General features: G+C 44.9%; 1 protein-coding gene across 3 annotated transcripts in view; it reads right to left on the bottom strand.

Annotated features, from left to right (window-relative positions):
* The window catches only part of SASH1 (SAM and SH3 domain containing 1), a 576,231-nt gene that overhangs the window by 364,416 nt on the left and 188,682 nt on the right, over window positions 1–23,133 (bottom strand). The gene's annotated exons all lie outside the window — the stretch shown is intronic.

Raw genomic sequence — 23,133 nt, 5'->3', positions numbered from 1 at the left:
GCAAGAGTTCCCCAAAGTGGTACTGGTTTAAATCATAAGGGACAAAAGTAATGAGAGAACAGGACTCACCAACCTTTCTCAAAGCTAGCCAAATTTGCAATACAGTACAATTATCTTAAATTGTATTTACTTAAAGCAACCTAACATATCTGTATCAGTACTATAATATATTAATTCAGCACTCTTTACTACCCATCTAAACATCTATTTTTAGGTCTGGCTTTACACATCAGTGTCTGCCATGCCTATTGCTACCAATTCTTTAAAATATACAGAGAATCGGTTCTGGTTCCATCTAGAGGAGTATTTTTGTTCAACTTCACAGTATTGGATGTTTGGTGTCTCACTTCTCCTTCTATGGAGTGATCGCAATTAAAAGCACAGAGCCATTTTACATCTCAAAAATAATCTGACTCATCATACACTAAATTGTTTATCTCATTGACGCCTATTTTATTCAGAAAGCAATCACTGGCTGTATTTTCTTTTCAGCGCAGCAGATACTGTTAATGTTTTAATCAGATATCAAATTATAAGTCAGACCAGTCAGCGTTGCCAATGCTTGTTTAATTAGAGACTTTTAGAAGTCATCACCTGCTATTCCACCAAGTCCCTTCATTGAAGCATATCAAGCTAGCCTTGTAGAGATGGGTGCAAGCAGAGAAGGCAGACAACCGTCAGAGCGAAAGCCATTACCTTAAAATTCTTCATACATAGGCCATAATATAAACCCAAACTTTACCAAACAAAGTAAGATAAGCCACGAACCCTCTTACTCATCTAACTGGATGCGTTTAAGGGCCTCATTAAGGTTATTAGGCACTATAGAAGTGCTGCAACACAATGCATCTTGTCATCTTAGGTGAAGTCTGCCAGAAGGTAAGTTACCTCAGTTTGCCCGGATGTATTGCATCTGCAAGAGCAATAAACAAGCACTGGCGTTGCCAATAGGTCTCGCAGTAGGAAAGTTTGAGCTATTGGTTGTGTAAATGACAAAGCCCTTTATGTATTCAAAATGATAACAACAGTGAAAGGCATTGTTATTTGCCATTGTAATAGTTCCACCTGTCGTACTGCGAGATCTATTGGCAACGTGCGTGTTTTTCGTGTGTGAGTGGCGTTGTGTGTGTGAGTGGCGTTGCGTGTGTGAGTGGCGTTGCGTGTGTGAGTGGCGTTGCGTGTGTGAGTGGGGTTGCGTGTGTGAGTGGGGTTGCGTGTGTGAGTGGGGTTGCCTGTGTGAGTGGCGTTGCCTGTGTGAGAGGCGTTGCCTGTGTGAGAGGCGTTGCCTGTGTGAGAGGTGTTGCCTGTGTGAGAGGTGTTGCCTGTGTGATTTGTGTTGCCTGTGTGAGTGGCGTTGCCTGTGTAAGTGGCGTTGGCTGTGTGAGTGTGGTTGGCAGTGTGAGTGGCGTTGCATGTGTGAGTGGCGTTGCATGTGTGAGTGGCGTTGCATGTGTGAGTGGCGTTGCATGTGTGAGTGACGTTGCATGTGTGAGTGACGTTGCATGTGTGAGTGTCGTTGCATGTGTGAGTGTCGTTGCGTAGTTGAGTGCCGTTGCGTAGTTGAGTGGCATTGCGTAGTTGAGTGGCGTTGCGTAGTTGAGTGGCGTTGTGTAGTTGAGTGGCGTTGCGTAGTTGAGTGGCGTTGCGTAGTTGAGTGGCATTGCGTAGTTGAGTGGCGTTGCGTAGTTGAGTGGCGTTGCGTTTGCTATTACTTTATATTTACATCGGAAGGATGAACCGCCCAGCTGACATTACTTGAATTCAGAATTCTAACTGCAGAACGCATGTTGGTCAGTAGCAGCGTTTAACTTTAGCTCGTTGACCAATCTGGGTATTGAAATTATCAACACATTGTCAGCTTGTTGCAGTTTTGGCAATTCCGCCATGCCTTCCTTATAAGCCACCCCCGTACTATTCACATTTATTAATGTTTTAATTGTGTGCATTTTTTTTTTATAGCAGCTCAGGTTGGAAGTATTTAGAACTGGATAAATAACGCACAGCTCTACAAATTGCGGCCACTTGAGCGTACATTAGGAGCTGTTAGGAGTGGCGCTGATGACTTCCTTCTCTGCTTGCATGTGCCGTTTCTTTTTTGAGCCCTCATAAAAACTAATCTGCGGTCGGAAGTAGCTCTGAAGTTTTATCGTGATTTACTGAGCCAAGAACCCGATGCTGAGATGGGTCACTTGTAGGTCATGGGTTCGGCTGCGCAGATGAAAAAATGACGCACTTTTTAAGTGGCTCTACGAAAGAAAACAAGCATTGGCCAATGTAGAGCATGAAAAGAGGTAATTACTAGGCCGTGAGGGAAGTTAATTAGGGGGGAGGAGAAGTAAGTGAGGCCGAGCCTGCTGGGGGAAGCAACAGATGGCTTTGGCACATTCCAATGAAGTCTGGTGGGGGGCGGGGGTGGGGAGCAGGCATATGGTGTTTGAGTGAGCAGCCTTTGATGTGCGAGCGAGATGTCTAGCGGAATGCTCCTATAAGAATGCTTCACATTTTAATAAAATCAAAAGGACTGGGCTAACGCCAGGCCATATAATAAAAAATAAGGTCTATTTCCTTGTTTGCTGCTGCTTGCTAATAAATTCCCGCCACATTGCTCAAGGCTCTTAATTATTTTTCAGCACAGAGTTGTATTTTTCGTCCCTTGTTCACATGGCAGGACCTTTCGAAGGCGGAGCCCGGGCACGCCCTCTCAGCACACCTGCCGGCTACCGGCAGGATGTGTGTGGGAGGTTTACGGACAGGCCGTCAGGAGGAAAGATAACGCCGGCTGGATTGCACTGTAGGACATCCCAACATCCAAGTGAGTCAGCCGACAGGGATGTGTGAAGGCCCTGCTGGCGGGGAGTGAGCAGAGGGGGTGGGCGGGGATGACGCGCCAAGCCGAGGGGCTGGGGAATTCTACAGAGGGCACGAGCACAAAGGAATGACGTGCAGTGCAACACGGAAACAAGTATTCCCGCAGCTTCCAGCTTCAACAGGCACTTCTAGAGGCGCTTAGAACACTTGACCTGATGAAGCAGAAAGATTGATGCGCATGGATAAAAAACACGAGGTCCATGTTACTTAGTCTCAGACATATACATTTAGAGGTGTGTGCACATGGGTAGGCAGTGTGCTAGCTTGGGGCACCTTGAAAGACACTGCAAGGAGCTAATTGCATAAGACAAGAAGTTATGAATTGCTGTGGGTACATGATAGGCCACGGTGAGGTAATTGAGCAAAATGATAGAGAATGTGAGGAGTTTGCAGTGCCACGATCAAGGAATTGGCCTGTAACTCACTGCAACTAGCACTTTTCACAAGTAGCCCCAGGTGACTTTTCTACACGAGTGTAATCTCACGTAAATCATTATTGTGTTTAGTGTGTCTCTTAGATTTCGGGTGCGGGTGCTTGGCTCTCAAATGTAACAAGAAGCCAACATTTTAGAAGGGAGCGGCCGCGCTCGTAAAAAAAAAAAAGAGCTGAGGCTGGAAGGGGTTAATATACCACAATGGCTGCATAAAGGTGAGAGGAAGACGGAGCCTCGGTGGGTCCGTAAAGTGCTGGGAGGGCGCTGGAGCAACAAAGCAGCAGGGCGTGTGGTTTGAGGAGGCCTGAGGCAGTATGGGGAGGCAGGGACATCAGACGCTGGGGCTGCCCATTCATACCTGGGTGAGAGGAGCCACAAGGCTGCATCAAACTCTGATTACCACTGAAACTGTTGGAGAGGAAGTAGAAAGCGGCACACACGAGTTTGGTGGGGGGGGGGAGGGGGGTGAATCAGATGTTGAACATGCATTGGCGGCCGCAAAATTAAATTAAAAGCATGCAGGCATGTGTGACTTTCTACGTCATGAGCTGGAGCAGTGCGTTCCTGCGGGGTGCAGAATCAAATCATGTTGCAGAGCTGGTTGGATTCAGCTGCCTAGGAAAGCTAATTATGTAACATGTTATGCAAGTGCATTCTCTGTTGTGGAACATTCTGTGGGATTACTTTGTAGTGCGATTTAGTGCATGGGGAGGGGGCATATTTACAAGGCCAGGAGAGAAAATAAAGAGAAACAAGCGGAAAACGAAAGCCGCCGGGAGAACCTGGGTCGGGAATGCGAGCGAGGGGAGGCAGGCAGATTACGAGGGAAGCCGGATGGGGGCGGGAGAGCCTGGTGGGGGCGCCTGAGGGGGGAGGAGAGAGTGCGATGCGAGCAGCAGCAGGGAAGGCAATCAAGCGGAAAACGAAAGCCGCCGGGAGAGCCTGGGTCGGGAATGCGAGCGAGGGGAGGCAGGCGGATTGGGAGGGAAGCCTGATGGGGGCGGGAGAGCCTGGTGGGTGGGCGTGAATGCGAGAGAGGGGAGGTGAGCACACAGGAAGGTACCAATGTAAAAAGTAAAAATTAAACAGACAAGCGGAAAACGAAAGCCGTGCAAAACTAGATGGGCCGGCCAGCAGTGAAAAAAGTAATGTTTCGGGAGAGCCTGGTGCGGGAATGCGAGCGAGGGGAGGCAGGCAGATTACGAGGGAAGCCGGATGGGGGCGGGAAAGCCTGGTGGGAGGCGTGAATGCGCGAGGGGAGGCAGGCGGGAGGCAGGCGGATTGGGAGAGAAGCCTGATGGGGGCGGGAGAGCCTGGTGGGTGGGCGTGAATGAGGGGAGGACTGGGCTGGGCTTGCATGCGATGCGCGTGCATGTACACGGGCACTGCATGAAAACCGCGGGGCTGAAAGCCCTTTGGTTTGAAGATGTTTTCGCCACATGAATTCTCGCTACGCTCGATGCGCTTGCGCGCATCGATAGGTCGCGAGACCTAAAAACAGCTTCTAAAGTGGTATGGATGCCCACTGTTGCAGTGCCCGCCTGAAAGGGATTTTCACAGATTAAAATAAGGCAACCCTTTTCAAATGAACTAGAAACATGTAAGAAAACAAACACTGCTTCAAGCATTTTTATGAACTGGATTCCTCAGCTGCACATGCCAAAACCTGATGAGCTATCACTCATAAAACGAAAAATGTGGAAACGCCTTTCAGAGACTATCTTGTTTACTGACAGACTTCAGTCTTGCCCCTCCCTATTTTCCTTGTTAAAGAAGGAATTCTGTGAACTATTTCCAAAAAACAAGGCGCTTTGATGATTTTGGTGTAAGACGATTTCGAAATCATACAAATACTTCCCAGTGAAGATAGTCAGCAGTCTCTTGCTTCATCTGCAACCATTTACTGAGTACCTTTCTAATGCTTTACTTGCACGCCTGACCTCAAGCTATTTCTGGGCCAATGCCTGGACCATGGGGAAAATACGTCCAAATTCGGAAATCAGAAAAGATCTTTCCAAGTGGAGCGTGTGCCTGCCTATCTGATATGAAGGAGTGTGCATGGAAGCAATCATCACGTTTCCGTGTACCCTTCCAGTAATCAAAACGTGTGCAAGTGTGCTAACGCGTTACACATGCGGTCAGCACAATTCTCCACAAACTCAACGAACAGTGTGGTCTGCGCAACGCCATAGGCTGCACAAAAGCAGCACTTGCGTGAGAGAAGATGGCCGTCACTACATTATTGTGTTTAAAGTTTTGCTTGTTTTTAATATAAACTTAAAAGGGACGTACATCCAGCCTCCTCTCTTTCCTGGCTTCTCATTGGTTCCTGTGCGTGCCGCTTACCTTTCCTCCATTTCTATTGGCTGTAGCATATTTTCCTTCATTTACTAATGCTTGTTCCTCGACTGCTACTTATCAGTTTCCCACCACCGGAACATTGTTAACATTCACATGCCTTTTACTATTGCAGCATATTTATATAACAGTTTACCATCTAGAGAGATTAAGTGATTTGCAAAGAATCACAGGATGTTGTGCGGCACCGCCAAGACTCGAATCAGGTACCCCAGCTCTCGAGTCAGAAGCTCTGGCCGCTGCGCCACATCCTCTCCACTCCAGCTCTTTGCTTCTCCTGGACGATGATTGATGAAAACTGCTCTTTATTAATTACATAGTCTACCAGGCATTTGCGCCACACTATCTTGCAGCAAACTAAACTTTCAAATGGTTCTGGCTGGTTCGACTACATTGCATGTGGAGTAAGATGGAAACATATGCTGCTCTCTCTCAGGATGACATGAAAAATGCAGAGGACAATGTGCCCCATTTTGGCGCCATTACGGAGGTACAAGGTTAGTTGCATCCGTCATTAAGGGAGAGGCCACAACATTCTCTTGACAGAAGCTGCAAATCTTACCTTCTGGCCATGCAGAAGAAAACAATGCAGTTAAAGCCTCCACCGTGCTTGCAGTATATGCAACCCCACAGTAGGATGGCTGAGGTGAATTGGAAAGGCGGTAAACTATCTAATGGCTTTCTGTGCTAGGCTCAAATAAAACATGATCACACCAATGTAGATGTCAAACCAGTGGTCTATTTCGGGTTCTCTATGCCCCACTAAAGAACAAATCAAATTCAGTATTCAACTGACCACATTCACCAAGTTTGGGAACATGAGGTGGAGTTAGGAGGACTCTGAGTCAACTCCTTTACCTCTTTTATGTGCCTCAGATACCCAGTGCTATTAATTGCACTCTCTAAATACTAATACCCTGGGGTTTGGAATGTAATCTATACTACTATTATAAAGAGAGAACTGTGTCCTTTGAGCCAGGTAAACTGGAAAAGTACACCACCAATTACAACACCCAATACAGCGTTGGAAAGGGGAGGTCAAGGAGATGAACATAGGCTATAGATCACCACACCATATACATTAGGGGGAGGAACGTTAGGGGAAAAGTAGTCCGTATGGGCGTAAGCATACAGTGATTGCACGCGGCTTACGGCGTCGTCACAACGCTTGAGAGAGGCGCAATGGCGTGTGGGCGTGACATCACGTCAACGCGATGTTCGCTGTCTGGACCGGAGCGAAGGAAGGAGCAAGGGACCCACACCCGACATGCGGGGAGGAGCGGCGGCACGGGACAGACACACAACATTGGAGTGCCCAGCGCGGGGAGGAGCGGCGATGCTGGTGGGAACGCTGGAAGGAGCAAGGGACCCACACCCGACATGCGGGGAGGAGCGGCAGCGCGGGACCGAGACCCAACATTGGAGTTACCAGCGCGGGAAGAAGCGGCAAAGCAGGTGGGGAAGGAGCGGCGATGCTACACCCGAAATGCGGGGAGGTAATTTGACTTATTGGCAGAAATACCCAGACACGGTGAGAGTGGGAAGGGGCCCGAACATACTCGGTAATCAAAGCTGGTTTTTGCTATAATACTGGCGCTCGGAGGCAGAGTTCAGGCACCAGTGGGAGGTGGGGGGAGGAGCGGCGATGCTAAGCCCGACATGTGGGGAGGTAATTTGACTTATTGGCAGAAATACCCGGACACGGTGTGAGTGGGAAGGGGCCCCGAACGTACTCAGTAATCAAAGCTGGTTTTTCGCGATAATACTGGTGCTCAGAGGCAGAGTTCAGGCACCAGTGGGAGGGACTCTATATTGCAAACCCAAGAGTAATTGGCAGCAAGCAGAGGAAGTCCCGGTGGATGGGGGCTCTGCAAGTTGAGGGAGAGGGAGAAGTGACAAAGTAGGTGGGGGAGGAGCGGCGATGTGGGCGAGTACTCTAGCAAAGCCTACCCGGACAACGTCGGGACGGGCTGCTAGTGGATGTGATAAAGAGGATATGAGTTTATCATTATTATTTTTTAGTTTTATATAGCGCTAGCTAGACCCGAAGGTATTAGACCACTTCACATGTTATGTGATAACGTCTACAAGATGTACATGAAAGGATTCATAACAGTCATAGTTGAACAATACAGCATTAAGTGGATATAAAGTCATACAAGTAGAAAAAAGTATACTATGGACACTTCCACATATCTTGTAATGACACTAGGCACTAGAATTCACTGAGATGCCCTGTGCAATAGTAAATACAAAGATCAGAAAGGAACCAGATCCTCAACATGTCATTTTGTATCCTATGTGTAGCTAGATTTGTAATACATTTGGGTGGTTGTGATGTGGCACAGCTGGACTCAGTTGAACTTGGTGGCCGTGAGATGGGAGTCTCCGCCAGTGATTGTTTCTCAGGCAAGCGTGGCGATGACCGCCCACTGGGGTTGAATTGGTCTGCACTACATTACCCAGGAATCACAGCAATTGCCGTCCGTGTTTTCGGAAGTACGGCGATATAAGAAGGGATATTTGGAGCGCAGTATCATTTGCACCACGTGAAGCCTCCGATGAGGGCGGTGACCCGAAACGCGCCGCTCATTCCTGCGTTGCACGTCAGGCATGTTTTGGCAGAGTCAAGGACTCCCTATCACCGTTTCCAGGTGAAGATCAACCAGCCGATGAGTGCATCTCACCAGGGGTAACTCTTTGTGTAACATTATTATATATATATATATATATATATATATATATATATATATATATATATATATATATATATATATATATATATATATATATATATATCCACAGGTACTGAATCCCACTAGCTACGAGGACACAGAGACGGCACACCAGGAAGTCTTTGCACAAATCCTTTATTGTGCACTCGTAAATCAAGGACGACGCGTTTCGGCGTAAGCCTTTTTCAAGTAACCACCATTTTGCATTTCCCCAAAGTTATAGTCCTACATTCAGGTCTTCAATCATAAACAGAAAGAAAATACTTCCGTCAATAAACAAAACATAATAGTAAAAAACATTACTATATACATATACGTATTCCCTCTTTAGGGTTATACTACATTCAAAAATGCATGATGTTTTTTCAGGGTTAGACACAGAGGACATAGTCTGTTAGTGTGCTGTTCGTGTTGCCTAGCTCGGACTCAAACGGACTACTCAACCGCATGGTATGACGGGAAGTGAGGTCCCAGGTTATCTGGAAAGCCGCGCGACTGAGGACAACCCAATTCCCGTCATACCATGCGGTTGAGTAGTCCGTTTGAGTCCGAGCTAGGCAACACGAACAGCACACTAACAGACTATGTCCTCTGTGTCTAACCCTGAAAAAACATCATGCATTTTTGAATGTAGTATAACCCTAAAGAGGGAATACGTATATGTATATAGTAATGTTTTTTACTATTATGTTTTGTTTATTGACGGAAGTATTTTCTTTCTGTTTATGATTGAAGACATGAATGTAGGACTATAACTTTGGGGAAATGCAAAATGGTGGTTACTTGAAAAAGGCTTACGCCGAAACGCGTCGTCCTTGATTTACGAGTGCACAATAAAGGATTTGTGCAAAGACTTCCTGGTGTGCCGTCTCTTTGTCCTCCTAGCTAGTGGGATTCAGTACCTGTGGATAATTAAGAGTAGCGGCTGCTACTACCGACGGCATCAGCGTTGCTTGGGTTGAGGATCGTTCGAGCAGCATCTCTGAAGCTATATATATATATATATATATATATATATATATATATACATATACATATACATATACACACACACACACATACATACACACACACACACACACACACACATATATACACACACACACACACACATATATACACACACACACACACATATATAAATATATATATATACATATATATATACACATAGTGAGCTAAAGTTTAGTATATTATATCAAACAAAAGTGTTTTTGTACAACAGACATGCTGAACTTATGTATTTGAAGGTGCTCTCACATGTGATAAAAAAGAACATTTTAGCTCAGTAAATTAAAATATTTACCCAGGATCACATACAATGAAACCAGTTTATGGTTCAAGAGCAGTATAATTAGGTTGAGTAGATTACTCAAGTCACTAGACCTGCAGGCCTGGTAATATTTTAAGGATTTGTCGAGGCCTGAGCTGTACTGGTACCACTAATCAAGCTAAGGATACCAATTTAAATTTTAGCTTTTATATTCTTGGGGTTGCGGATCCCAGGTGATAAACTACTGGTCTAATGTCTTTCCCGAACGTTTCCTCATCAATGGATGCTGATGCTCAGCTAGCTTTTCCCAACTTATAAACTGTTGTGTTGTCATTAATTGTACATAAATATGGTCACACTCTACATCAACATCTTTTGTATTTTTTAGGTTTGATTCTGGAATGGGAACATTAGTGTACCTGTTCATTGCTCTTGTGCAACCATTTTAGGCCGGTGTGGTGAACGGGGAAAGCGGATTTAACAATGCCCTACTGCAATGGGGAATAGCCAGTATTTTGGTGGGCAAAGCACCAAAAACCGCAGGTTCCGGGATTACCAGCCCCTTTCACACTAAAAAATATCTGCGAGTTTGGCATGTCAATATTCGCTTGGGTAAAACTCCTACGGGTCAGAAAACTTCGAAAAATTGAGACACTTGTTTGTGCAAAGAGGTGTTTACAAGGATCCCGCAAAAAGTGCATAACTGGTAATCGAGGCATCAATCTATTGCAGAGTGACTGCCTCATTTCTGGAATGCCCGGCATCAATGTTACTGCATGGTTGGAAAGGCAGAGTGCACGCCTTCTGCACCCTGCTGAGCTTTACTAGAAGAAAGCAGCGTGCTCTCTTCAGAGTTAAGGCCAAACTTCCAAGTCAAAACTAATTAAAAACATTCCTGCGCCCACCTCCTCAGAGAGCGCCCCGAGATCTTTTATTCAAACTGTCAAAGTCACAGGGATCACTTCAACAAATTCCTCGTAAAGAGCCATCTTGGAAAAATCCAAAACCTTCTGCCTCCTGGGGTGAAGCAAATGTTTCGGCTGCTGGGTTTGTGCTCAACTGGATACGATGGAAGCACCCAGACACTGGGAACGCACACACTGGCTGCTCCTTGGAAGCAGATAACTCAAAACATGATAATCTGATGGTTACCTTTGGAGTGCTCTACTGTAACAACACACAGAGAGACCGATTAACAAAGATGAGTGTAAAAGTGAGGGCGGAGTTCTGTGAGTGGACTTTTACACTTTTTTCCATTTCACAAAAGAAGCGTAATATTATCCCTGGAAAGTCAAGTTTCCAGGTGTACTATTGCACCTGTCATTCAACTTTTGTTTAAGGTTGCCTTTTCCTCCTGTGCTGAGATGTACATTGCATACAATTCCCCAGTGTGAGCAGAACTTCCTATTGTTTATAACAATTTGTTTTCCTCGGTGAAAAGTGTTTTCCAGTTCAAGAAGCCCTCCTTGAACCTCACAAAATCTAGGAGTCATCTGTTTTCCTTCTCATCCTGGAAGGGGAGTGAATTTTCGGAGCATTTCCACGGTAGGAAGAGGGCAGGAGGTCAGAGTGTGACTGCCCACAAGTATACAGTGTTTGGGAAATCAAAAGCGTTCAAGGCTAACCACGCCTTGTATCGCCCATTTGCTACCCCCTGCGTGGGATTTACTATTGCGGATTTCTCCACATTCATGGCAGAGAAATCTGCAGTGATTAAACTATTTTCGCCTGCCAGGAATCCTTCCGTGACTTCCTGGCAAGCATAAATGAAGTTATTTTTGGCCGAACAAAAAAAAATACCTTGGTGAATCGGGAACAAAATGTCTACCACACACAAATAAGCAGTGTCTTCACATTACCCAGAGACCATTCTCTCTACACCTAGTAATAACACAGTCCACATTGGCCTTTAGGTTAAAGGTAGTGGAATACTTTTCCCTGGTACAGTCGGTTTCCGTTTCCGGCCCAATTCCAACCTACCCTACAGACATAGCACACCTCTCATGTCAGGCTAGCTGGCTCACAACCAGTGCCTTCTACTTATGACGTGATGCTCTCTCACTTTCCCACAAATTTTCAACAAAAATGGCCTACTTTTCCAAGACACGGACCAGGGAAGACCATCACCAAGGACATACGTAGCAAGGACAGGGCCATGCCCTTTGAGAGTGGGGGCTGAAGGTCTCCCCTCAACAGGGGTGAGAAGACAAAATGGATAACTGCGTAGAGCAGCATGGGGGTGCGGTGAAGTGGTTTGGCAAAGGATGACCCCACCCATAGCAAATACGTCAGGGTGAAGTTTTTGTTAGGTGCTTGTAACCGTGTGTGATTTCCATTTACAGGTTTTGTTTATTTCACATGCATTACACATCTTACACCTTTTCCTGTAATGGTCTATTTGAGTAGAGGTTCTTTCGCAAGAACTGCGTGACAAATAAGTGCCCTGGCCGCGAGCCATTTAATGTACTTGTCAGTGCATCTGTAATTCGGTGTGGGCGCAGAGGCAAAGAGATTCCCTCATTTGCATGGGGCATGCATCCATGCAAATGAGGGAATGCCCCCTGAAGATGGCGCTGGCGCTTTATGTGCGCTAGCGCTATCTGTATTACAGAAGGGACTGCACAAGCATCTGTGGGCCCTTTCTACAATACAAAGTGCCCCAGGGGCCCGCAGAGTGGGTGCAAACACCCATTACGCCCCCGAGGCACTTTGTGTCATACAGTCACATAAGATTACCAGCAGCGATCACCTCATTTCATCAGCCAAGGTTCCAAGCAATAATGTGAAAAATGCTTTATGTATTTGGAAAGCCTCTCAATGGTTAATTCATGCAGCCATACCTGCAATGCCCCTAGCACCAATGCAATAATATTAGTAAAAGGTCTCCCCTGTGACGTATGAATGAGAAGCAAATATAACCTTTTCAATGGGATAGATGCACTAATTTAACCAAGCAAAAGCTTATAATTTTGGAGGCTAGGATGCACACTGTAGAGCTACTTACAAGAAGCTGGAGAGCCACCAGGAGCTCACAAGCTACTTTTTTGAGAAGCCCATTTTAGCACTAGAGTTAAAATAGTAAATTTGCCTTCTTAAGTCCACAAAACCTAGTGCTTTCCTGAGAGAGCAACTGAAAGCAAATGCACATGTGGCAGGAGAGGAGACGACCTTATCTGATATCTGTGTGTGAGAAGCTTGCCCTGCTGCCGACAGGAGTATGCTGTAAGCATCAAGCAGGGTCATGTGGCTCGATGGATGAATGCATCCACTGCAGGGATCTGTGTTTGACCTCATGGTCACAGGTCGAACGCCACTCAACAAAGCCTTTCAACTTTCTGAGGCTGATAAGTCGAGTATCAATGAGGTGGGCATCAACATTGTTTATTTCAGTGCCAAGATACCCTTCTGAATGAGCATGTGCTTTACAAATGCATATGTTATGCTCTTTGCTGTTGGACACGTCAGAGAATCTTTACAGGATACAAAATGAGTATATATAAAGTAAATCAATTATTAGGCTACTGTGAATATTTGTTGTTTTAGGATTCTGTATTCAGACCACAATAACCAAGCTATTTTATGTGTTTCTTTTATTATATGTATTGTATGACTTTTAGCTAAAGAAAAAAACACCATCCCCACCATACAAAAACGTTTGGTCTACCGAATTCGATAGTGTTTGCAGAGTCATTTTTTTATATTATAGTTCATGTCTTTATCACATAGCCACATCAGTCCCTATCAGCATTCCATATGTTTGAGTGACTCTAATCTCTTGTAGTTACTTGATGTATATTTTATACAGCACTTGGTAGCTCTGACAAGGAGTCTAATACGGCGTCTAGTACACTATGGTGCCTCACCGGCAGCATAAAGCGCTTTACACATGGAACTACACAACAATAAAGTAAAGCCAGAAATAAAGCTGATTGAACTAAGCTGGTTGTAAGTGAATCTACTGTGGGGTGTTTGTTACCTTTTCATGAGGTAGGAACGTGTTACCAAATTTGCACCAAATTCATTTAGCAAGAAATTAATTATACTTTGTGTTTCAATTACATATTAAAGGAAAATATTCGCTGTGCAGGTGAATAAATGCCTGGTCACTCACTACTGACTAACTCTGGATAACACTGCAAATGTTAGGGATGCATTTTTATAAAACAAGCAAAAACATTTAATAGTGTTTCAATAAATCTTAACATTTGTATCATATGGATAGCATAATCACAGAGGGAGAAGTTGTAAAGGCTATTCAATGTGCAAAGAAAGGGAAAGCTGCAGGACCGGATGGTCTACTAGCAGAAATCTATAGAGCATTGGTGCAAGAACTAGCCCCCTTTTTGACAACTTTGTTTAACCAAATCCTACAAGACGGTATGTGTCCTCCATCATCTTGGGATAATGCCTCTATAACCTTAATACTAAAACCTGGAAAGGCACCTTCCGCATGTGGGTCGTATAGACCCATATCAATTCTGAATGTGGATTATAAAATTTTTGCCACAATACTCGCTAATAGATTGGCAATGGTGGCACCTGAAATCCTTCATTCAGATCAGAAAGGGTTTGTGAAGGGACGGCAATTATACGAAGTAACGTATGATTTAATAGGGGCAATAGATATGGCCTCTTTGGAGTCCCTCCCTTTAGCGATCCTCACGCTTGACGCAACCAAGGCCTTCGACAGAGTGAACTGGGCTTACCTGTCGGGGGTCTTGGCGAAATTCAAGTGGGTGAAAAGATGCGGAGAGTAATTAGCCTCCTATACCAGAATCCGAGTACCTGCATCTTGGTAAATGGTATACTATCTGAGCCTTTGAACATCTCAAGAGGTACTAGGCAGGGCTGCCTTCTCTCCCCACTCTTGTTCGACTTATACATTGAACCATTTGCACAGAGTCTAAGGGAGAGTTTCAACATCAGACCGTTCATGTATAAAGGGTGGGAGAGAAAGGTAGTCCTATACGCCGATGATATTCTAGTATACACCTCAGAGGTACATACCGCGCTACCAGCAGTTTTAAGGCTGGCCTCGGAGTTTGGAGAAATATCTGGGTATCAGATTAATCCTGATAAAACAGAGATGTTGATTTGGAACGAAGATCAGATTCCAGCAGATATCACGATACGCCCAGGGAATAAGTTGAGATACTTGGGTATTAACATCATCAAGGATATTAACCAGATAGCTAAGATAAACTTTGTTGCTGTCGCTAAAGAATGTAGTAAATTGTTAACTTAATGGGCACAACTTCCTTTATCATTTTTAGGTAGGGTTAATTTGATTAAAATGTCTATCTTACCTAAGGTTTCTTTTCTTTTTAACACTATTCCATTGTATTTTGATCCCGTATTAATAAATAAATTACAATCAGATATTAACTCCTCCATCTGGAGTAACCGACTCTCGAGGATTTCCTGGAAAAAGCTTAGGAGGCGTAGAGAAAAAGGTGGAATCGCGGCCCCAGATTTTCAACTATATGCATGGGCATTTCAATTATCACATGCCAGAATACTTCTTAAAAATCCATCGGGGTACGGGGTCGAATCTTTGTATTCCACTCTTCTCACAGGTGAAGGGGTTAGTCATTCAGGGTTTTTGTTTAAATTTGGAGATCCTAAGTTCTTTAAAAAAAATTAAGTTGATGATTCTGCAAGGATTTGCCAAGTTATGGGCACAGTTAAAAAAATCTATTAAGGCAGGGTACTACAATAGTAGGACTCCACTGTGGGATCTCCCAGAGACCCCCACCTGGTTGAGAGATAGCCTATCGACACCAATTAAGGAAGCTGGATTGACTGTCTGGGGGGATTTGTTTATAGAAGGAGGGCTACTTCCGTGGGAGTACCTCAGAAACACCATTGGTATAAATTTTGCTAGGTTTAAATACTTACAAATAGACAGCTGGTCCCAAGCATACAAGTCCCGCACAACGCGTGGAAATAAATTCCCTATAGGAGGTCACAGTCAATTAATAGCATCCTTGGTTGACTAACTTGATTATGGAGGAAAGAGACGGAGATTTCTCACTACCAGAGGACCTTTGGTCATCAACTATAATGGGACGGAATCTACAAACCCTCTGGGGCCTATCTTGTGGAATGTTGTGGGACGTAGTGAAACCAAATTGGCTCCGTAGAAATCACATCTTTACTATTCATAGGGCCTACTACTCCCCATTAAGGCTTTTGAAATTTACACAGGAGAGCCAGGTAGCATGTCCTAAATGTGGTGAGGTAGCTGCTTCGGACTGTCATATGTTTTTTGAGTGTCCCATTCTGTCAACTTTTTGGGAGGGCATAAAAAGAACTTTGTCTCTATCTTTGAACTCGAGCATAGTCCTCGATCTCCCACTGATCATCTTTGGCATTATGAAAAATCTTCAAAGCTCAGAGAAGAAGCTAGTTTTCTATTCTATCGTGCTTGCTAGGAGGGAGATATGCAGAAGATGGAAAGACCCTTTGCCCCCTACAATAGAAGACTGGTATTCCTCGACTATCTGTTTCTAGATTAGACCTGGGTAGGTCTAGTAATTCAAAGAAAAAGGCGTTTTGGCATCTACTAAACTGGGCACATTGATCTCCCCCCCCCCGGGTCCAATGATTAAGCCACATGGATACATCCCAGGGCCTGGTACTATTGTGGAATCTTCCACTCTTATTTTTAATGATTGGTTTCCGTCTGGTGAAATGGAGTTGGTCGAGAATGAGGAGCTGAGGGCTGAGTTTGGATAGTTGATTTTGAACCCCACCAGCTAAGATATCTGCTGAGACAGTATACCGCTCGTACACCACTTCATCATCGAAACAGATCATTGTGGCAAATGAGGACAAAAAAAAAAATACAACAAAAAAAACATTTGTATCTCGAGGACAGCTATTAATCAAAATAAAAAAATCAAAGAGCTCATCAAGATTTTTCGTAGACTTTGGCCTCATCTGCGTTACAGGTATAGGAGCTTATGGGCGTAAACGCGCTTACAGAACCCGCCAAGTAGCACTTTGAACCACTTCAAGGGCAGAATCGGGGCTTCACCTTTCTGAAGTTGTTACACAAAGTTTGACCCTAAGAGCTGCTATTAGGTGCACCATATAAACAAAAATGTTCTTATAGCAAGGTATAAAGGGGTGGCATTTAAGTCCGATGTGTTGCACCACTTTCTCACCAACCACACTATTCAGAGGGACACATTTTCAATACGGGTCTACATATCGCAGTGAAAGAAAACAGGCACGTAATGACCTTCAGACAACTCTCATGCTATCTAAAATAAAACGGTGGAAAGCTTTGGCACTAAATCTATCAGGGTGTCTTCACGTGTTTTACGCGTCTCGGCCACCAATAACGACGTCTCCATACAGGAGCCATTTATATAATGCAGTTCAATAAAGCAAAACAGGCTTGTTGTAAACCTACTCGAGGAAGGGCATTTGAATGGCAGCACCAGCATGTAGTGCATGGTATCTCGTCTAGGTCCCAGTGACAGGCTTTTTAAAGGTACCTTGTTCTCCGTCACACTGCGCTAGACGGCATCGAGAATTCAAATGGAACTGTCCAAATGTGGAAAGAGCGGTGTGAAACTATTGCCGTTGCCCTCACACCTCTTCACACTTTTTCTACCTGTTCAGTCTCCAATGAGAGTGAAGCCCGAAGTCTGGGCGGGTGATTGCATTGAAGTCAGAAGCCAGACATTTTCGAATGGGTGACACTAGTTTTATAGGAGAATGTTCCTAATCCTAATCCAGTCACTGGAGGTCATACATTTTGTGAAGGGTGGAGCTAATTAATAAGGATGACTAGGGGAGGAGCTACGCTAGCAACCAAGATGGCCGCGTAAGCTCTCGGCTCCGCCATATTCCGCCAGAAGCTCATAAATCCTGATATTGATCCTGAATTCGCACCAGACTCCCGTGTGGCTGAAGTGTTGCTGAGCTTAAAGGTGTACTCCCGAGATTTCCATCTTCTCGAATGATGAAGTTATGCCGTGTTTTCATTCTCGGCCTAATCCAGCGTGGAAGCCGGGCCCTCGATTTCTAACCTGTTCGGGTTGGAGTTGAACAACATCGGCCGCGGGACTTGGGCGGTGTCCGGTCTCCCGAAGTGGAGAATATCCTGACCGGTTTGGATGGAGGTAAGGTGGCCAGGTTGATTTAAGGATACAGCGGTGGGACGCACCGGTTGCTGTGGATGGGTTTCCGTTGCCCGAAGACCCCGGGGTCAACGGGCGTGGATCCTTGCTGGCGGCGACGGTGTCTAGACCGCGAGTAAGACGGGTGCCCCCCGTTAACGTCGGACCCGCTTGTGCCCGTTACCCCGGAGTAGTCGACCTCCGGGGTCAAAGATCCGATCTGTCGCTTGGCGAGAGTATATGGAGCGGGTGGAATGTACGCCGTCGTTGCAGATCGTAATGGCCGCCATTGGGGCGCTTCACTCGCAGGTCACCGCCATCATCCACAAAATGGTCGTAACAGCTGAGATTATGCATCTGGGACCGGACTACGACCCTTCAATAGACTTGAAACATGTTGTGTTACCCGCGAAGCAGGGCATGCCTGAGACAGAGGACCCAGAGTGGAAACCAGATCTGGTGTTTTTTGTCGGCTTCCGAACAACAGCTAGCGAGCCGGTAACTATCAATAGCTCATCATACTTACTGCCCATACCGCCCATGATGGACACAGCCGATTTTATATTCCAAGATAATTTCCCCCGTGACTATCGGATTAATTTATCATTCTTTTCCTCCCAGTTGGCTCAATTACGTTCTAGTGCCTTACTGTTGGTAGACTGGTATCTTCATTGGACTTGTGGACTTCGAGTGCTAACACTTTGGATTCGATCGTACCGCACTGACTGACTTTCTTGAATGTTTTGATTCTCCTGTCGGGATGGCGGTCCGAGCGGAGAGAGCTTGCACGAAAAATCGGAGTGGCCAGGGTCGAGTTTGATTGTATGGGTTGGATAACACGGCTTTATTTACTACGGGACTTGTAGCCTACAATGATGCGGGAGTCGGGCGGCTTTCACAAACCCCCCCGGTTGTTTTGTAATTGCTGCTTCACAGTGTTTTAATTATATTTCGGGGTGGTTTGCTTCTGGCGGGGGGTGAGGGGGGCTGGGAGCCTGTATGACATCTCCTCTCCATTCTTTACCTTCTTTTAGGCTTTAGCTGTGGGGCGACAGGCACGCTGCTAGTGGGGTTAGGCCGTAGCCATTGCAGGAGTGCAGGGTGGGGGGAACGGGGGAGGGTTTTTTTATTTTGTCCTTGTTTTAGTTCTATGGCCTTTTCTTTTCTTTTTCCCCTTTTACGAGAGGTGGGTTGCTTATCCTGAGTCGATCTTTTTCACATAATCTGGGTGTCTGCTCTGGTCTCAATTATCCTGAATCGTGGGGGGGCGGACTTTGCTGGCGTCAACTTAACGGGGTTGTGGATCGTATTGTTGCTCCTTTTTCATATGCATGTTCATGTTGACGTCCAACTCTCCTGTGCATTGATTTTACCATATTGACTTATTCGCCTACTCACCGTTGCAATGTGTTTTACTGTATGACACCTGATATGTGTAATATTTCCTCTTGTTTTTCTTCTTTCAATAAAAATATATATAAAAAAAAATATATATATATATATATATATATATATATATATATATATATATATATATATATATATATATATATATATATAGATGACTAACGGAAGCCACTGAAGTGGACTACTTTTGAGTGATTGGTCAAGCTCGCTTAGAGGCCCGCGCGGTCTCGTGTAGGAAGCAATTTCCTCCCAAGGGTTCGTCCTCTATGCCCAGCGCCAACCACTGCCGGTCCTTTCTTAAAAGACGTGCTGTTGAATTGCCTATGCGGCGAGGAGCTCCCAGGGCTCGGAGGACAAGGGCAACCAACACCCCAATGAACAAAGTTTTGATAAAGGGAACCTGTGCATGAGCTTTGAATTTTTAAGTATGTCTGGCACTGCCCCAATGCCTACTGCATCATCAGACGGTCAAAGTAGTGCTAGACTCATTGTAGGATTGTATCTGATGGGGAGCATGCATCCCCCCCAACCACCCCCGACTAGACTAATTTTGAAGAAGTCTCTTTGGGGGTTTATAGTGTATACTAAAGTAGGCACTCTAAATAGGGAAGGTTCCCTTTCACCCTTGAGCACTGGACTGTGTGCGCCTTTGGGCATTTATTTTCCAGATTAAGCAATACCAGTTTTGGTGATGGCTTAACATCCTGATACATTTATATTGCAAACAAATTCCCTATGACCTGTTTTCCCAGAGATATCTTAATTCTAGTTTCAGCTGCATCAACATCATTGCTTTCCATGTTTATCAGTGGACACTAGTTGGTCAGCTGGTCCTTGGGCTCTCTGACTGGCCCACCATTGAAACTCTCAAATGGGTCACTTATTAATGAACTGTGGACCTCCTACAAAATAGTTGGTACTCAGGGAGGTATCTGTGGATGTTTAACAATTCCCCTCCACCAGTCACTTCCCAAACCATAACCTTTTGACCACATTAGAAAGAGAATTGTCTCTCTCAAATGAGCTTGGTTTTCACATCACAGACTCTGAGTACCTGCTGGGCTACTGAGTTCTGGCCAGTACTGGCTACAGCCCAGCAAGCACACCTGCATGAATCCAGGACTGCAAGTGTAACCTTGAAGAATCATCTGGGATAGTATTGTATGCATGCAGCGGGGTTGGCTGCACATGGAGAGTTAGCTAGAGGGGCTGGCAACAGGACAGCCCTCCGTGCAGCAATCTGAATCAGCCAACCCAGCAGCTCATGGCCATCAGTCATATGCAGCATGCATTGGGCCTGGCAAGAGCTAACAACCCCTGTTGCACGCGGCCTTTGGCAGTGCGTAGTTGGGATTTGTCACATGGACTAGCCTTCAGCCAGGCTGTCCAATCAACCCTTTAGCATCAGCCGACCCATGCTGTGCACAGCTTTCAGCCAAGCACAGTGGGGGGGGTTGCCACAGGGCCTGGCTGCAGATCTACTCCCTGTCTTCAATTAACCCTTGGCTGTGCGCAGTGGAGGTGGAGTGCAGGGCCTGGTCTGCGGCCAGTCCCTGCGCCCTACCCACTTCTGTCAGCCTACCCCTACCTCATAAATTCTCTGCCGTACACAGTAAGGATCATTTTTGAACGCCTACTGCACATGGCAGAGTGGGTGTTTGACACAGTCTGGCAAGCCCTGTGCATTCCCCCGTATCATCAGTCAACCCGCCCTGCGCATGGTGCAAGTTGCAGGGCCTAGGCTGCCTGCAGGCCCTGCGCACTAGCCTCTGCCTGTAGCCTGCTCCCCTATGCCTAATCTTCGGAAGTGGGCAGGAAAGGTAGGGCACACTGACTTTGTCAATGCTTGTTGTCATATATTTGTTAAAATTGCCTTTGTTTTGTGTTTTTCTTTTGCTTACCATAAAGCTCTTAAGTCAAACCTGTTTCGAGAGTCAAGAAACTCTTGAGTCAGTAGTGATCTGAGAGTCAACCACAAAATAATGATTGATTTTGGCACCTACAATGGCCAATTATGGGACTCTCTAATTGTTTGCGACTTGAGAGTCAACCACCGACTTTGATGTGTTTTCCTGATGGCGACTCGAGCTAACCACGCCTCTGGGTACCCATTAGCCCTTGCCAGTGGTCAGACATCTCTTAGGGCATCCCAAACAGGGTGCATTTTTTCCACAGCATGAAACTCTGGAGTCACATCTGACTCAAGAGTTTCAAGAGGGCCAATAAAGAAATTTCAGAGCCCTTCCCCAGACAATCACAGTTCAGAATAAGATTGACAGGAATTGCAAATCATGACACTTAAATTAAAAGGGAAGAGATAAGAAAAATAATAATCCTTGAAATCCAGCTCTGCAACTTTTACAACTACCTAATGGATTTACAACACACTAGCAGAAGCAAGCTTCTAAGTAAAGTTTTATTTTCATGCTAAATTTGGCGCAAATCCTTTCAGCGGTTTAGGTTGTAGTCATGCACAAAATCTCCTTTTGCAGCTACAATGTAATGCCACTTCTTTTCTGACCCCCTCATTTCTTTTTTCCCCTGCATGTATCTGAACGAAAACTGGAGCACCCATTAACTGACCAAGATACTGATTTGCCAAATTTTGTAAAATTCATCAATGGGGTCAGAAGTTATAAGCAAATTAAAAAGTGCCTTTTCAATGGAAAGTGTAATTTATTTGGTAAGTATGAAGCTGGCAAAGCGGTCTCTTGGGCAGACCTAAAAACGAAGGGAAAAAAAAAACCTTAGAATAACCACTTTCCAAACAGTATACTGGTTTTTCAAGCAAAACGTTATTTATTTGAATAAAAGGTGCATCTGGAAATTTCGGTTTGTGTTTTAATGGTTTAGACATTAAAATATATTTACCTGATTTTTTTTTAGTATGCGCGCGTTTCCTTTATGATGCTTTAGCGCTCTAAAGTGCCCTGCTCTTTGTTTCACTTATGCGAGTAATTACAGTGTTTAGCGCATCCTGCAAGAAAATTGCAGAACAATAAATCTATTCAGCTTTTTATCAGAGAAGCCGTCCTGCATGGGTTCGGGGATGTTTTAGGCAAACAAAAAAGTCATTTTCTTTTATTTCGACTGGGAATTTGTAAAAATGAAAATTAATAATAATAATAAACCTCATCGCATGGTCTTAAAGATTCCTCAGGAGTCTGCCGCCAGTGCAGAAGAATGCTTGAGTTGCTGAATACCAAGGCTGTCTAGTCTTGATTCCAGCTCATACCTCCTTCCACCACCTCCAACTGCAACCACCGGCATAAATTGACGCTTATGTATATAGACATATTTCCTAGGAGAGGTGGTTAAGTAAAGACGAATAGAACAAACATTAGCCTTGGCCAACTCTTCAAAAGGATTCATATAACCCAAATAAGAGCTTTTGGCTTTACCAATGTTGGTCTATATTGTTTAAAAGAAAAAAAGTAAAATGTAAAAAATCCAAAGTTTGCAGGTAGAGACAACTAACACATGGTATCTCAAAACTGCACATTGATTTCAATGTTTTCCATCCTTATAAATGGCATGGTTCATTTCTCAAATACTTGACACTCAGGAAACTCCAAAGAGAATTTGAAAAAAATACGTTTCAGAAGGTAAAGGGAAACACATGCCAAGACATGATTTACTTTCCACAAGATCTTACTTTCCACAGGATCCAGCCATTTGATCCTCTGCATTATCCTGCAATAAGCAGATTATGAGCTTCCAGGAGAAGTATCAAGCTATGTACACCTTCTGCCTCGGACACCACCCAAGTGACTGAAGCTTTGTGTGACAAAGCTTGTGTTTCTTGCAATATTTGGAATTCAGGAGCTAAAACCAAAAAAAACTGCAAGCTTGCTCTTCAGTCATACCATAACAAACATATGTCTGGCGCTGTGCTTTTACAGCCAGGCTTGGATGGTTGAGGAGCA

This window comes from Lissotriton vulgaris, chromosome 6 (assembly GCF_964263255.1).
Source record: "Lissotriton vulgaris chromosome 6, aLisVul1.2, whole genome shotgun sequence".
Classification (NCBI taxonomy): Eukaryota; Metazoa; Chordata; class Amphibia; order Caudata; family Salamandridae; genus Lissotriton; species Lissotriton vulgaris.
The sequence above is the reverse complement of the archived record's forward strand: the minus strand, read 5'-3'. Positions and strand labels throughout refer to the sequence as shown.